Source organism: Ovis aries, chromosome 26 (assembly GCF_016772045.2).
Source record: "Ovis aries strain OAR_USU_Benz2616 breed Rambouillet chromosome 26, ARS-UI_Ramb_v3.0, whole genome shotgun sequence".
NCBI classification, from domain to species: domain Eukaryota; kingdom Metazoa; phylum Chordata; class Mammalia; order Artiodactyla; family Bovidae; genus Ovis; species Ovis aries.
In genome coordinates this window covers 38,163,926-38,177,741 of record NC_056079.1, presented here as the reverse complement: position 1 = coordinate 38,177,741, position 13,816 = coordinate 38,163,926, and the positions used below count along the sequence as shown (strand labels likewise).

Here is a 13,816-nt window from a genome sequence, read left to right as displayed (position 1 = left end):
CCTCCAAGCAGGGAAGGTTTACCTCTGACATTACGATGTACATTAAGGAAGACGGAGGCGGTCAGAATCACTTAATAAAGAGGGGGAAGAGGAGAAGAAAGTTAACAAGCTCTGACATACTGCTGGAAAACACAACCAGAATAGGAGCATTGGTCTTACGTCACCTGTTTCAGTGTCCTGAATCACCTCTGGTTTCACTGTTGTTAAGCTTTGAATATTGAATTTTTTTCATGAACATTTCTACCGAAATATGGAATCTAGAAAAATGGTACTGATAAACCGCCTTGCAGGGCAGGAATAGAGAGTGGACCTACAGGCACAGCAGGGGAAGGAGAGGGTGGGATGCGCTGATATACAGACACTAGAGGGAGGCTGCCTATAGTGCAGGGAGCTCAGCTCCGGGCAGGGAGCTCAGCTCCGGGTTCCGTGATGACCGACAAGGGTGGGGTGGGCTGGTGGGAGGAAGGTTCACGAGGGAGTGGATATAAGCATAGCTGATTCACGCTGTTAGACAGCAAAAATCAACACAATATGATAAGGAACGATCCTCCAGTGAAAAATAAAAACTAATGATAAGAAATTCAACCAAAATAGCCACCACCAAAATATATTTAAAATAAACCACAAGCTTAATAATCACCAAAGTTGCTTGTTTGGTTTTCAGAGAAAAACAGCATTTTTTTTCCTTCATTGGTATTTTATAAATAATTGTGAAATATATGAAAATATCACTGGACTCAGGTAACTGTATTTTACTTTTAATTTAACTTTTATTAATAGACAGTTTTGGGTTTGCAAAAGTACAGAGTTCCCTTAAGCTCATCAATCAGTTTCTGCAGTATGAATACTCTTTGTTTTGGTCACACCACACAGCAGCAGGGATCTTAGCTCCTTTACCAGAGATGGAACCCAGGCCCTCTGCAGTGGAAGTGCGCAGTCCTAGCCACTGGACCCCATGGAATCCCCCCAGTGTTAACACCTTACATAACCAAAACAAAACTGTCGGAATTAAGACGCTAATACAATACTAAGAAGTGAACTTCAGGCTTCATTCAGATTCCACCTTTTTTTTTTCCCACTAATGTTTTGTTTCCAGGATCCTATCCGTGACCCCACAGCACATTTAACTGTCATGAGTCCTTTGTCACCTCCGACAGTGACGATTCTTAGGCTTTCCCTTGCCCCTCATGATCTAGACACTTGGAAGAGTACTAGTCGGTGGTTCTGTATGTTTGTTTGATGTCTTCTCATGATTAGACTGGGGCTATACATTCTTGAGAAGGATATCATGGGTGACGCCCTCTCAGCCCACCACATCAGGAGGTAAGTGTTTTATCATTAGGGGGATGAACATGGATTACTTGTTTAAGGTGGTTAGGGGCAAGTTTCTGTACTGTGAAGTTACTATTTTCCTTTGTAAATGAATTTGGGGAGATCCCTTGTGACTATGAAAACATCCTGTTTCTCCTTAAGCTTCTGACCACTAATTTTAGCATTCATCTGTGGATCTCGCCTATGACAATAATATTTTAGTCATCTAATGGTGATTTTTTTAAAATTTCCCTAATTTCTTCATTACTAATTGGAATTCCTGTGTGAGTATGGACACATAGATATTTATCTTATTCTTTGGATTATAGTCAAATACCACAGTTACTCTTCTGTTCAAATTTTTCCAGCTTTGCTCATTGGATGACCTACGAAATAGGCTCCCGTGTCCTAGCAACATCTCATCGTTTTTCCTTTCTGTTTTGTAAGTACCTCCTTTCTTTCAGACACCACAAGATGCTACCTCCAAGCTCATCTTGTATTTTCCTTGTCTCAGTCCTGGAAGAAACCACTCTCCAAGGAGTCCAGTCCTATTTACTGGAGAATGGTACTTAGAAACCAAATCTAGGTGCTAGGTGTGCTCACTGCCTCTAGGTCCTCTCAACAGAAACACCTAGGGAAATGTGTGTGTAATAAATATACATACACATACATATATATATATATAAATATATAAAATATTTATATATATACATTTATCCAGCTATCTATCCCTCCCTCCCTCTCATGAGTTCATATGAATACATAGTGATATCTCCAACACAAGACAAAATTCATTCCAGCCTTTGCCCTTTGCTTCTCTGTATTTCAACAGTGAGAAACCTGGCTCTCTTATCTATAATATACTTAATTTATTTATATGTTCAACCCTAATAAATATATATAACAAAATGGTTACACAAGTCATTTGGAAAACAAATTAATTTGGTATGGTCTGAACTATATCTTGCATGCCCCATACTGTGGCCAATCTTTAAGAAATGAACAGACACGAAACCTACTACTCCTTGAGATGCACAGTTCGGTGGAAATGCGCAATGCATCCTGTATCCACCATCACAGGACCAGACAGAACGGTTCGGTCACCCCCATTCCCTTGCTACCTTCTTTTAGTCAATTCCTTTCCCTGACCAGCTCCTGGAACTACCAGTCTCTCTTCCTTTCCAACAGTTTTGGCATTCTTAAAATGTCACATAAATGGTTTATTTTACTTGGCAAAACATATTTAATACTCATCCATACTGTTGCGAGAATCAATAGTTTGTTCCCATTTATTGCTGAGTACTATCTTATTTTCTAGACATACAGTTTACTTATGCATTTACTTTCCCCTACCCCACCTCCAGCTTTACTGAAGTAAAACTGATTTATTTAGCTTGATACTTATTATTTCATTTCTGGCTGACGGGGTCTTTGGTGCTGCGTGTGGGCTTTCTTGAGTTGTGGTGAGCGGGGGCTACTCAGTAGTTGGGGTGTGAGGACTCCTCACCGCGGTGGTCTCTCCTGTGGCAGAGCAGGGGCTCTGGGGCGAGTGGGCTTCAGCAACTGTAGCACGCAGGCTCAGCTGCCCCACAGCATGTGGGAATCTTTCCGGGCCAGGGATCGAACTGGTGTATCTTGCATTGCAAGGCAGATTCTTAACCACTGTAAGACCAGGGAATCACCTAATTTACTAAGGTATTTTAAGTATACAACCTGATCATTTGATATACACAAGCATTGTAAAAGGTTCCCCAGTATCGAACTAACAAATTCAATACTTCACATATTTACAGATGTATTTATTTTTGGTAAGAAATTTAAGTATAGCTCTCAGTAAATTTCAGTTATACAATGCACTGTTACCAACTGCAGTCACCATGCTTTACATTATTTGCTCAGAATTTACCAACCTTTCAGCATCAAGGTTATACCCTCTGCACAATCTCTCCTCATTTCCCCCACCCCACAGGCCCTGGAAACCACTTTTCTACTCTGTTTCCATTTAGTCGCCAAGTTGTGTCTGAATCTTGTGACCCCATGGACTGCAGCCCACCAGGCTCCTCTGTCCACGGGATTCTCCAGGCAAGAATATTGGAGTGGGTTGCCATTTCCTTCTCCAGGAGATCTTCCTGACCAGGAATCGAATCCAGGTTTCCTGCATTGCAGGCAGATTCTTTACCGACTGAACTATGAGGGAAGCCATTTCCATAAGTTAAACTTTAAAACTAGATTTTAAACTTAACTTCAAAACTTTTAACTAAACTTTAAAACTAAAGAGTCTCTTGATGAAAGTGAAAGAGGAGAGTGAAAAAGTTGGCTTAAAACTCAACATTCAGAAAACCAAGATCATGGCATCTGGTCCCATCACTTTATGGCAAAGAGATGGGGGAAGAGTGGAAACGGTAACAGACTTTATTTTGGGGCTCCAAAATCACTGCAGATGGTGACGCACAATGAAATTAAAAGATGCTTGCTCCTTGGAAGAAAGGTTATGACCAACCTAGACAGCATATTAAAAAGCAGAGACATGACTTTGCCAACAAAGGTCCGTCTAGTCAAAGCTATGCTTCTTCCAGTAGTCATGTATGGATGTGAGAGTTGAACCATAAAGAAAGCTGAGTGCCGAAGAATTGATGCTTTTGAACTGTGGTATTGAAGAAGACTCTTGAGAATCCCTTGGACTGCAAGGAGATCCAACCAGTCCATCCTAAAGGAAATCAGTCTTGAATATCATTGGAAGGACTGATGCTGAAGCTGAAATTCCAATACTTTGGCCACCTGATGAAAAGAGCTGACCCATTGGAAACGACCCTGATGCTGGGAATGACTGAAGGCAGGAGGAGAAGGGGACAACAGAGGATGAGATGGTTGATGGCATCATTGACTCAATGGACGTGAGTCTGAGTAAACTCTGGGAGTTGGTGATGGATAGGGAGGCCTGGCGTGCTGCAGTCCATGGGGTCACAAAGAGTCAGACACGACTGAGTGACCAAACTGAACTGAACTGAAACTTCAAAAGCAATTCTAGGTATAAGTGATGCCCTGTGGTATTTACCTTTTCATTTCACTTCATTTATTTATTCATTTCACAATGCCCTCCAGTTCATCCAGGTTGTAAAAAATGACAGAACTTCTTTCCTGGTTTAGGGCTGCATAGTATATACCTCTCTCTTTGTGTGTGGGATCTTCATCCACTCATTCACAGCTGGACATTTGGTTGTTTTCATATTTGGCTATTGTAAACAATGCTGCTCTCAACATGGGAGTACAGAAACCTCTGAAACAACTTCTTTATTTTCGCTATTTATCTAAAAGGAGGATTGCTGGAACATATGGCAGTTCTATTTTTAACTTTTTGAGGAACATCTGTAATCTCTTCCATAGTGGCTGGGCCAGTTTACATTGCCACCAACAGTGCTTTTGTGGGTTCTCTTTCTGTAACAGACTTGCCAGCATTTGTTACCTCTTCCCTTTTTGATAACAGACATCCTAACAGGCGATATCTCTCGTGGTTTTGATGTATTTCCATAATAAGTGATGTTGAGCACCCGTACATGTACCTGTCAACTTCTTTGGAGAAGGCAATGCAACTTCTTTCATGTCTCTTTGGAAAAAAATGTCTACTTAGGTCCTTTCCAGACTTTGAGTTATTTGACTTTATGCTAATGAATTACAGAAAGTCGCTGTATACTGTGGAATAATTAACCAACTGTCAGATATAAGATTTGCAAAAAATGTTTTCTTATTCCATAGGCTGCCTTTTCATTTTGTCAATGGTTTCACGTTATGCAGAGCTTTTTAGTCTGACGCAGCCCCACTTATTTATTTTTGCTTGCTGCCAAATTAAAAAAAAAAAAATCAGTCAAGACCAATGTCAAGGAGTTTAATGGTTTCAGGTCTTATATTCAAGGCTTTCATCCATTATGAGTTGATTTTTGTGTTTGGTGTAAGATGTAGTCCAGTTTCATTCTTTTGCGTGTAGATACGCATTTTCCTAACTCTATTGAAGGGACAACACTCTCTGCACTGGACATGCTTAACTACCTTGTAAATTAATCCCTGGGTTACTGGGTTCCATTGATCTATGTGTCTGTTTTTATGTCAGTACCATACTGTTTTGATTGTTTTATAGCTTGAAACCAGGAATTTGTGATGTATCCAACTTTGTTCTTTTCCACAAGACTGTTTCGGCTATTCAGGGGTCTTCTGTGGTTCCATACAAATTTTAGCATTGTTCTGTTCCTGTGAAAAATGCCATTGGGATTTGATAAGGACTGCACTGAATCTTGATTGTTTTGAGTATTATGAACATTTAACAATATTAATTATTCAAATTCATTAGCACAGAATAGTTTTCATTTGTGGCCTCTTCAGCTTCTTGTATCAATGCCTTATAGATTTCAGGGTATACACCTTTAACTTGCTGGGTCAAATTTATCCCTAAGCATTTCATTGTTTTTGAGGCTACTGTAAAAATGACTGTTTTCTTAATGTCTATTTCTGATAGTTTACTGTTGGTATATAGAAATGTGACTGATTTTTATATATTGATTTTATATTATTCACTTAATTTATTAATTCTAATAGTATTTGGTAGACTCTATAGGGTTTTCTGTGTATATTACCTTGCCACCTATAAATAAAGACAACGTCACTCTTTGCTTTTCAATTTGAATGCCTTTTATTTTTCTCTCCTAATTGCCACGGTATCCTTATCTTCTTCCTGATTTCAGAAGAATTATTTTTCGAGGTTAAGCATGATGTTCACTGTGGGCTGGTCACGCATGGCCTTTATTATGTTAGGTATGTTCCCTCTATACTCAGTTTTTTGAGAGTCTATTACAAATGGCTTTCTGGGTGGCTCAGACAGTAAAGAATCTGCCTGAAATGGAGACCCAGGTTCCCCTGGATCGGGAAGATTCCTTGGAGAAGGAAGTGGCTACCCCTACTCCAGTACTCTTGCCTGGAGAATTCCATGAACAGAGGAGCCTGGCAGGCTACAGTCCATGGGACTGCAGAGTCGGACATGCCTGAGCAACTAATACACACACAGACGTTAGAAATGGATGATGAATTTTGTCAAATGCTTTTTCTCCATCTACTGAGATTATAAGATTTTTATCCTCTGTTTTATTAATGTGATGAATCACATCTATAGGTTTACAGATCTGACCCATCCTTGCATCCCTGGAATAAATCCTACTTGATCTTGACGTATGTTGCTTGTATTGTTGAACTCAGCTTCCTAATATTTTGTCGAGGATTGTTTGCATCTGTGTTCATCAGAAATCCTAATCTGTGATTTTCTTTTCTGAAGTGTCCCTGTCTGGTTTTGGTCTCAGGGTGAAGATGGCCTCATAAATGAGTCTGATGGAGATTCTCCTCTTCATTTTTTTTTTCGATAGCTTAAGGATTGGCACTAATTCTTCTTTGAATGTTTGGTAGGATTTATCACTGAAGTCATCTGGTCTTGGACTTTTATTTGTTGTTTTGTCTATTTGATCAGTAATAAAATACCTGTCCAAGTAATTGCTAGCAACTGGTCCCTTCAGTTCTATGTTTTGTTTTTTCATGGTTCACTCTTGGTACATTGTGTGTTTCTAGGAATTCATCCTTCTCTTCTACTTTGTCCAATTTGTTGCCGTAATAAAGTCTCTTATGATTCTTTGCATTTCTGTGGAATCAGTTATAATTTCTATTTCACTTCTAATTTATTTGAAGTCCTCTTTATTTCAGTCCATATATAGTGTTTTTTAAAATGTTCTACTGAGGTTTTTGGAGAAAGAAGTGGCAACCCACTCCAGCATTCTCACCTGGAGAATCCCATGGACAGAGGAGCCTGGTGGGCTATAGTCCAGGGGGTCACAAAGAGTCAGACATGATTAAAGTGACTTAGCATGCACATAGTGAGGTTTTTGGATGAAAGTATGATTTTCCTCTGTATATAAACATTAGCCAAAAGAAATAGTTACACGAATATGGGAGCCACTGGCTACACATGGCTACTTAGAACTTAAAGTGTGGGTAGTCCAAATTGAAATGTACAACAAGTAAAAAAAAGAAAATATACCATATTTCAAAAAGACTTTGTACAAAAAAGGAAAATATTTCAACAGTTTTTATGCCTATTACATATTGACATGATAATATTCTAGATACACTGGGCTAAATAAAAAATAATCTATAAAATAAACTAGTTTTATCTTTTTTGTTTTACTTTTATGATGTAACTACTGGAATTTTTAAAAAATTACTTATGTGGCATGCATCTCATTTCGTTTGGAAAGACTGTTGTTAGAGAGGCTTGTTAATCCTAAGACATATTAAAATCAAACACAAAAACAGGAGAATGATAATTGAGAAATGTTCAACACAAGATCGCTCAGTAAAACCCTGACAGTAAAATGAAGGCTGGAAGTACTCAAGCCTGCAAAACAGGTCTTGTTCATATCACAGAAGTTAATGGAAAGACCACGGCACCGTACAGTCGGATTTGCTTCATTCCTTATTGTGTCGCTGCAGAGTTTCATTGCTTTTATAGACATCATAAATCTCAGTGTTTTCCCATAACGGAGGCTGCTTCCCCTGCATATCGGAGCAGATATAAACTAATCCAATTTACTGATAAAAAGAATTCTATAGATTTATCTGCTATCAGCAACAGAGCTTTTGTTGTTCTCAAAATAAACTGCATCTTAAGTCCTGGACTTCGACCACCCAGTGGCTCATACATGATTACACAGAGGACAGGATGAAGAATGTGTTGGGAAAGTTTCTACAAAAACTGCCCACCTATCTAGGACTTTTCTGTGTACAGTGAACCACTAAGACATACAAATAGTTCTGTTAAAATAAGACGAGACATAGCAGGGCTCTCTGTCTTACTTGTGAGGCGAATGATTCATATGTGAATATTTTGTACCTTTAAATACCCTGGTAGAATATATTCTACTGAGATACCAGACATCTCAATACCTTACAACCTACAAAATTCCCCAACACATCCTTCATTCTGTCCTCTGTGTAATCATATGTGCCACTGGGTGGTCTAAGTTCAGGACTTAAGATGCAGTTTATTTTGAGAACAACAAAAGCTCTGTTGCTGATAGCAGATAAATCTATTTCTCTGTTCTAAGATCGACTGTAAATGAAAAAATTTACTGTATCGTATATTACTTATGACTTTTATTTTTAAACAAAAAAGATAAGGAATCATACTAGTCCACCCAAGTCTTATATTTCACTGGAACAACTGCTTCTTAAAATTGGCAAGAGCTCAACATCATTACACTGACCCCGCCACTGAACAGATTTTGAACTACTCCATTTGGCAAGTCTTAGCATAGTGGTATATCAAAGCTGTTACGCTAGCACCAAACTCAAAAAGTAAGCTATCTTGAAGGGACTTAGTTATATGAAATCTAAATTCTGAATTTAAATATAAATTGGTGGGACTTTCATGGATGTCTATGTGTGTCTGCATCTGGGGAAGGGAGGGAGTAATAGCTGAAATGAAAACAAAAACCTCCGGAGCAGACCTGGAATATTTACTTAACTTGAATTCATTCAGAAACAATCATGAAGACTATGATATTGGAGCTGGACAATAAAGGTAAGCTCCAGAAATTTTTGCCATTCAAACTGAAATTCTAAACTTATTAAATTAGCAACTTCTCATTCCCCCTACCCCAAACACTGGCAGCCACTACTCCACTTTATGTCTCTATGAATTGGAGGACTCTTTCCACCGTGTTATCAGTGGAAAGCATTTCTCTTTCTATGACAGGCTTATTTCACCCAGCATAATGTCTTCTAGGTCCACTTAGTTATCACAAATGACAGGATTTTCTCATTTTTTGGTAGCTGCATAACATCCCATTATATATACTCTACAACTTGATCCACGTATCCAGGATGGATACTTAGGCTGTTTCCAGTCTTGACTACCATAGACAGTGCCGCTTCAAACATGGGAGTGCAAATAGTTTTTGAAGTTATTATTTTCATTTCCTTTGGATATCGTCGCAGCAGTAAAATTGCTGGATCGTACAGTAGCTTTGTTTTTAATTTTTTGAGAGACCTCCACACTATTTTCTGTAGTGGCTATACCAGTTTACAAGCCCATCAACAGTGCAGGAGGGCTTCCTTTTCCCCACATCCTTGTCAGCACTTATTGTCTCTTGCCTTTTTGATGATGGGCATCCTTAAGAAGCATGAGGTGATTTCTCACTGTGGTTTTGCATTTCCCTCATGATTAGTGATATTGAGCATATCCTCGTGTACCAGCTGGCCTTTTAAGTACAATTTCTTTGGGAAAATGTCTAGTCAAGTCTTATGCCCACTTGTTAATTGGAATATTTGTTTTTTTGCTATTGGATTGCATGAGTTCTTTATATATTTGGGTATTACCCCTTATCAGAAAAAATACAATATTTCCTCTCTCACAGGTTGCTTTTTTTGAGGGGGTTTACTTTATTTTACTTCTATCTCTTCAGAACAAGTTACTAAATAAAGTGGCTGAATCTCTGTTCTTCACTCTAGCATCTTTGATTTTTAAAGTTTATTTTTAATTGAAGTATAGTTGATTTACCTTATTATATTTGCTTTTTCGCTTTGTTGGTTATTTCTTTTGATGTGAAGAAGCTTTTTATTTGATGTATTCCCACTTGTTTTTTATTTCGTTGCTTGTCTTTTGGGTGTTCTATCTAAAAAATCATTGCCAAGACCCACATCAGGATCTTTTTCTCATGTTTTCTTCTAGGAATTTCATGGTTTCAGGTCTTACACTCAAGTCTTTAACCCACTTTGACCTAATTTTTGTGAGTGGTATAAGATAGGTATCTAGTTTTATTCTTTGTAAAAGAATGTGAAGATCCGATTTCCCCAGCAACACAGATTAGAGAGACTTTTCCCCATCGAGTATTCTCGGGTCCCTCGTAAGGTGTCAGTTGCCGCATGCACTTGGCTTTCGCTGGGACCTCAGTCCTGGTCCGTTGATCTCTTTGTTTTACGCCATCACCACACTGTCTCCATCGCATTGCCTTTATAAGCGTAGCTTGAAATCAGGAAGTGTGATGCTGCCTGCCTGGATGGGACCCAGGGTCTGCAAGGCTTCCTGTTTGGGACCCTGAATCCATCCAGAGTGTACCCTGACATCCTAGTTAGGTGAACTTACTGCTTTTGCCTTGCAGATGGAGGAAGCCTGGGGGTGTGCTCCGTGTTCAGCACCACTGTGAACAGGGCTGCTGATGCGCAGCTCAGCTTCCTGGGCATGCTGGGAAGGTTCCCTGGCTGGGTGGGTGCAAGCTGCAGGTGGCAAAAAGTGGGGCTATGAATTAGTCCCCCTTCCTGAACTCAGCCAGAAGAGCAGCTCCAAGGCCACTGATGCGGTCTGTGTGCGGTCCTGACTCCAGCTGACCTGCGGCTCAAGTTCCCCGGCCAGAGAGCTTTGGCTCTAGGGGCGATCAGCTCTGCTTCCCCTCCTCTCGGCTTGAGCATTGCTGGGTTATGCAACTTCCAGGAGTCCGCAGCAGCCCTTCCTGCCAGATGGGGCTGGGGCCACACTCGGCAACAGGGGTGACTATGACTCTGCTCTTCTGTCTGGGCTGGAGTCAACCAGGCTCCAGGGCCGCAGAACTTCCTCATCGGGGACCTCGTTTAGGCAGACCTACACCCTGCTCAATTGCCCTAGTCAGCCTGGGCCACTGACTTGGGTCAGCATGAGCACAGCTGCTGGTTGGGTTAATAATTGGTCATGCAGGTAGGAATGCTGCCTGCCAAGCCCCTCTTCCTCCCCCTGTCTCAGACACCCAGGACCAAGCTCCAAGGCTCCCAGGTGATTCCCAAGTGCGAGATCAGAGCAGGGACTCCTATAAAGACACGCACAGTGCTGAGTGTGGGGTGGGGGTGGGGCGGTTCTGGTTGGCAGCTGGTTCCCCCTTCTCACGGCGGGGAACCACAAGCTCAAGGGAGACCCCTCTGCACATGTCGGGCGGGAGGCACTGGCCTGGGGAAGGGGCCGTGCAGTCAGCACGCAGCTCTCCTCCTGCCCTTCTGGTGCCGGCTGCTTTGACTCTGGGGTCCAGGGGTGCTTCCAGTTCCTCTCTGCTCCAGGAATCTCTCAGGAGTGTCTTTTTTTTTTGTTACTTGTTGTTCTTAGGAGGGGGAGTAAAGTCGGGAACAACCTGTGCTGCCATCTGGATGACGTCCTTACTTCTTTTTCATTGACGTATAGTTAATGTATAACATTATGTAAGTTACAGGTGTACAATATAGTGATTCACAATTTGAAAGGTTATACTCCATTTATAGTTATTATAAAATACTGCTTATACCCCCCATGCTGCACCGTGTTTCCTTGTAGCTTATTTTATACAGAGTAGTCTGTGCCTCTTAACCCTCTACCTCAGTTGTCCCTCCCTGCTTCTCTCTCCCCACTGGTAAACGCTAGCTGGTTCTCTATAAGTCATATCGCATAGTGTTTTCCTTTCTCCGTATTTTACTTATTTTACTGAGCATAGTACCCTCCAAGTCCTTTCAGGTTGTTGCCAATGGCAAAATTTCCTGCTTTCTATGGCTGAGCACTATTCCAGTGTGCACGCTTGTGCATGGGCATGTCCCGTCTTTATCCGTTCACTGTTGATGTACACTCAGGCTGTACCCACGTCTTGACTACTGTGAACAGTGCTGCTAAGCACAGTGGGCAGCATGCGTCTTTTTGAGTTCGTAATTTTTCAGAACACAGAATTTTAGGTTGGTGAGGTTTTTCTCTCAACACTTTAAATGTCTCACTATGCTCTCTGCTTACATAGTCTGAGTCAGAGGTTCTTGGGTTTGTTCCTTCAAAGGTAAGGTGCTTTTCTCATCCAGCTTCTTTCAAGACTTTTCTCCTTATCTTTGATTTTCTGCAGGATGTAAATGAAACGCCTGGCTGTACTTTTTTTTTTTCCTCAGCTGGAATTTTTACCCAGCTTGGTTTTCTCGGTTTCCTGGATTGATGGCTTGGTGTCTGGCCTGAACTTGGGGAGAATTCTCGGCCATTGCTGCTTCCAGCATTTCCTGGTCCCTCTTCCCCAGGCCGTGTGTGTCTCTCTCTCTTTCTCTTTCTCTCTCTCCTCTTTCTGGCACTCATCATGTGCATGTTCATAATCTTCTGAAATTGTCCCAGAGTTCTTGGATATTTTGTTCCTTCTCCTCTCCCTAATGTTTTTTCTCTTTGCCTTTCTGTTTTTGAAGTTTTTATTGACATATTCTTAAGCTCACAGAGAGTCTTTTCTCAGATGTGACCAGTCTACTAATGAGCTCATCAGAAGCATTCCTCACTTCTGTTACAGCATTTTTGATCCCCGGTATTTCTTTTTGATTCTTCTTAGATTTCCATTTCTTTGCTCACGCTGTCCATCTGTTGTGCATGCTGTCTACTGTATTCATTAGAGCCCATGCCATAGTAATCGTTGTTTTAAGTTCCTGGTCTGATGATTCCAAATTTCGAGCCATGTCTGAGTCTGGTTTTGATGATGGCTCTGTCTTTCCAAACCATGCACCTTTTAGTATGGCTTGTAATTTTCTCTTGAAAGTCAGAATCAATGTACTGAGTAAAAGCAACCACTACAAACAGGGCTCTCGTGGGGAAGGGAAGCATTCCACAGATCTGGGATTTGGTCTCGGTCTTTAACAGCCTGTGCCTGGGAACTGTGAACTTCACCGTGCTTCTCAGTGCCCACCCCGAGCATCCCTCAGCAAACCCAGAGGGTCGGGCTTGTCTCTGCTCCTTCAGTTCTGGTTTCTCAGCCTACATTCAGATTAGGGGGTGCTGAGCCTAGCACGTCCGGCAGTCACTCAGATCCCCACTGCATTTTCCAATCCAGCTTTCTAGGGTGCCTTGAACTTAGGGTTATAAAGTGGATGACTCACTTCATTTGACTCAGTATTTTGTGTACATACTTCTCTCGCCAGAACATTGAAAGCAGGAGTGGGGTATGAATTAGGTCCTCCACCTTGAGCATCTAGTCATTACCATGAACATCATCCTAACTTAATTTCTTAATCCCACAACCACCCAAAATAGATACAGGTTATCAACGCAGTGAAAAATCAAGGTTCAGACAGGTCAGCCTCTCATGGGCAGGTAATGGGGGGCCTCCCTGATTAAAAAGATTTGAAAGTCCCCATCTACAGGGATGCCTGTTGAGCACAGAAGGCAGTGAGCAGCCAAGCCCTTGCTTGTCTCCAGGAGGGAGTCACTGCCAGCTCAGAAATGATTACAAGGAGGCTTTGCCTGCCAGGCAGTGTGCTAGGCAGTGAGAAGATCAGAACAATTAAGGCCCTTTGAAGGACTTACAGTCCAGCAAGGGGAAAAATACAAATGATAATGAGTAGTAAGTTTTTATAAAAAGGAGTCTTATAATACAGACTTTGATAGAGGTGAGCACAAACCAGTGTAGGACCAGCCAGAAGGGAAGAGTTCATATCAAACATGCTGAATAATAAGAAAAAGAACGTGTAT

At 41.1% G+C, this 13,816-nt stretch overlaps 1 protein-coding gene across 18 annotated transcripts in view; it reads right to left on the bottom strand.

Annotated features, from left to right (window-relative positions):
- The window catches only part of PSD3 (pleckstrin and Sec7 domain containing 3), a 590,582-nt gene that overhangs the window by 104,742 nt on the left and 472,024 nt on the right, over nucleotides 1-13,816 (bottom strand). The window lies entirely within an intron of this gene.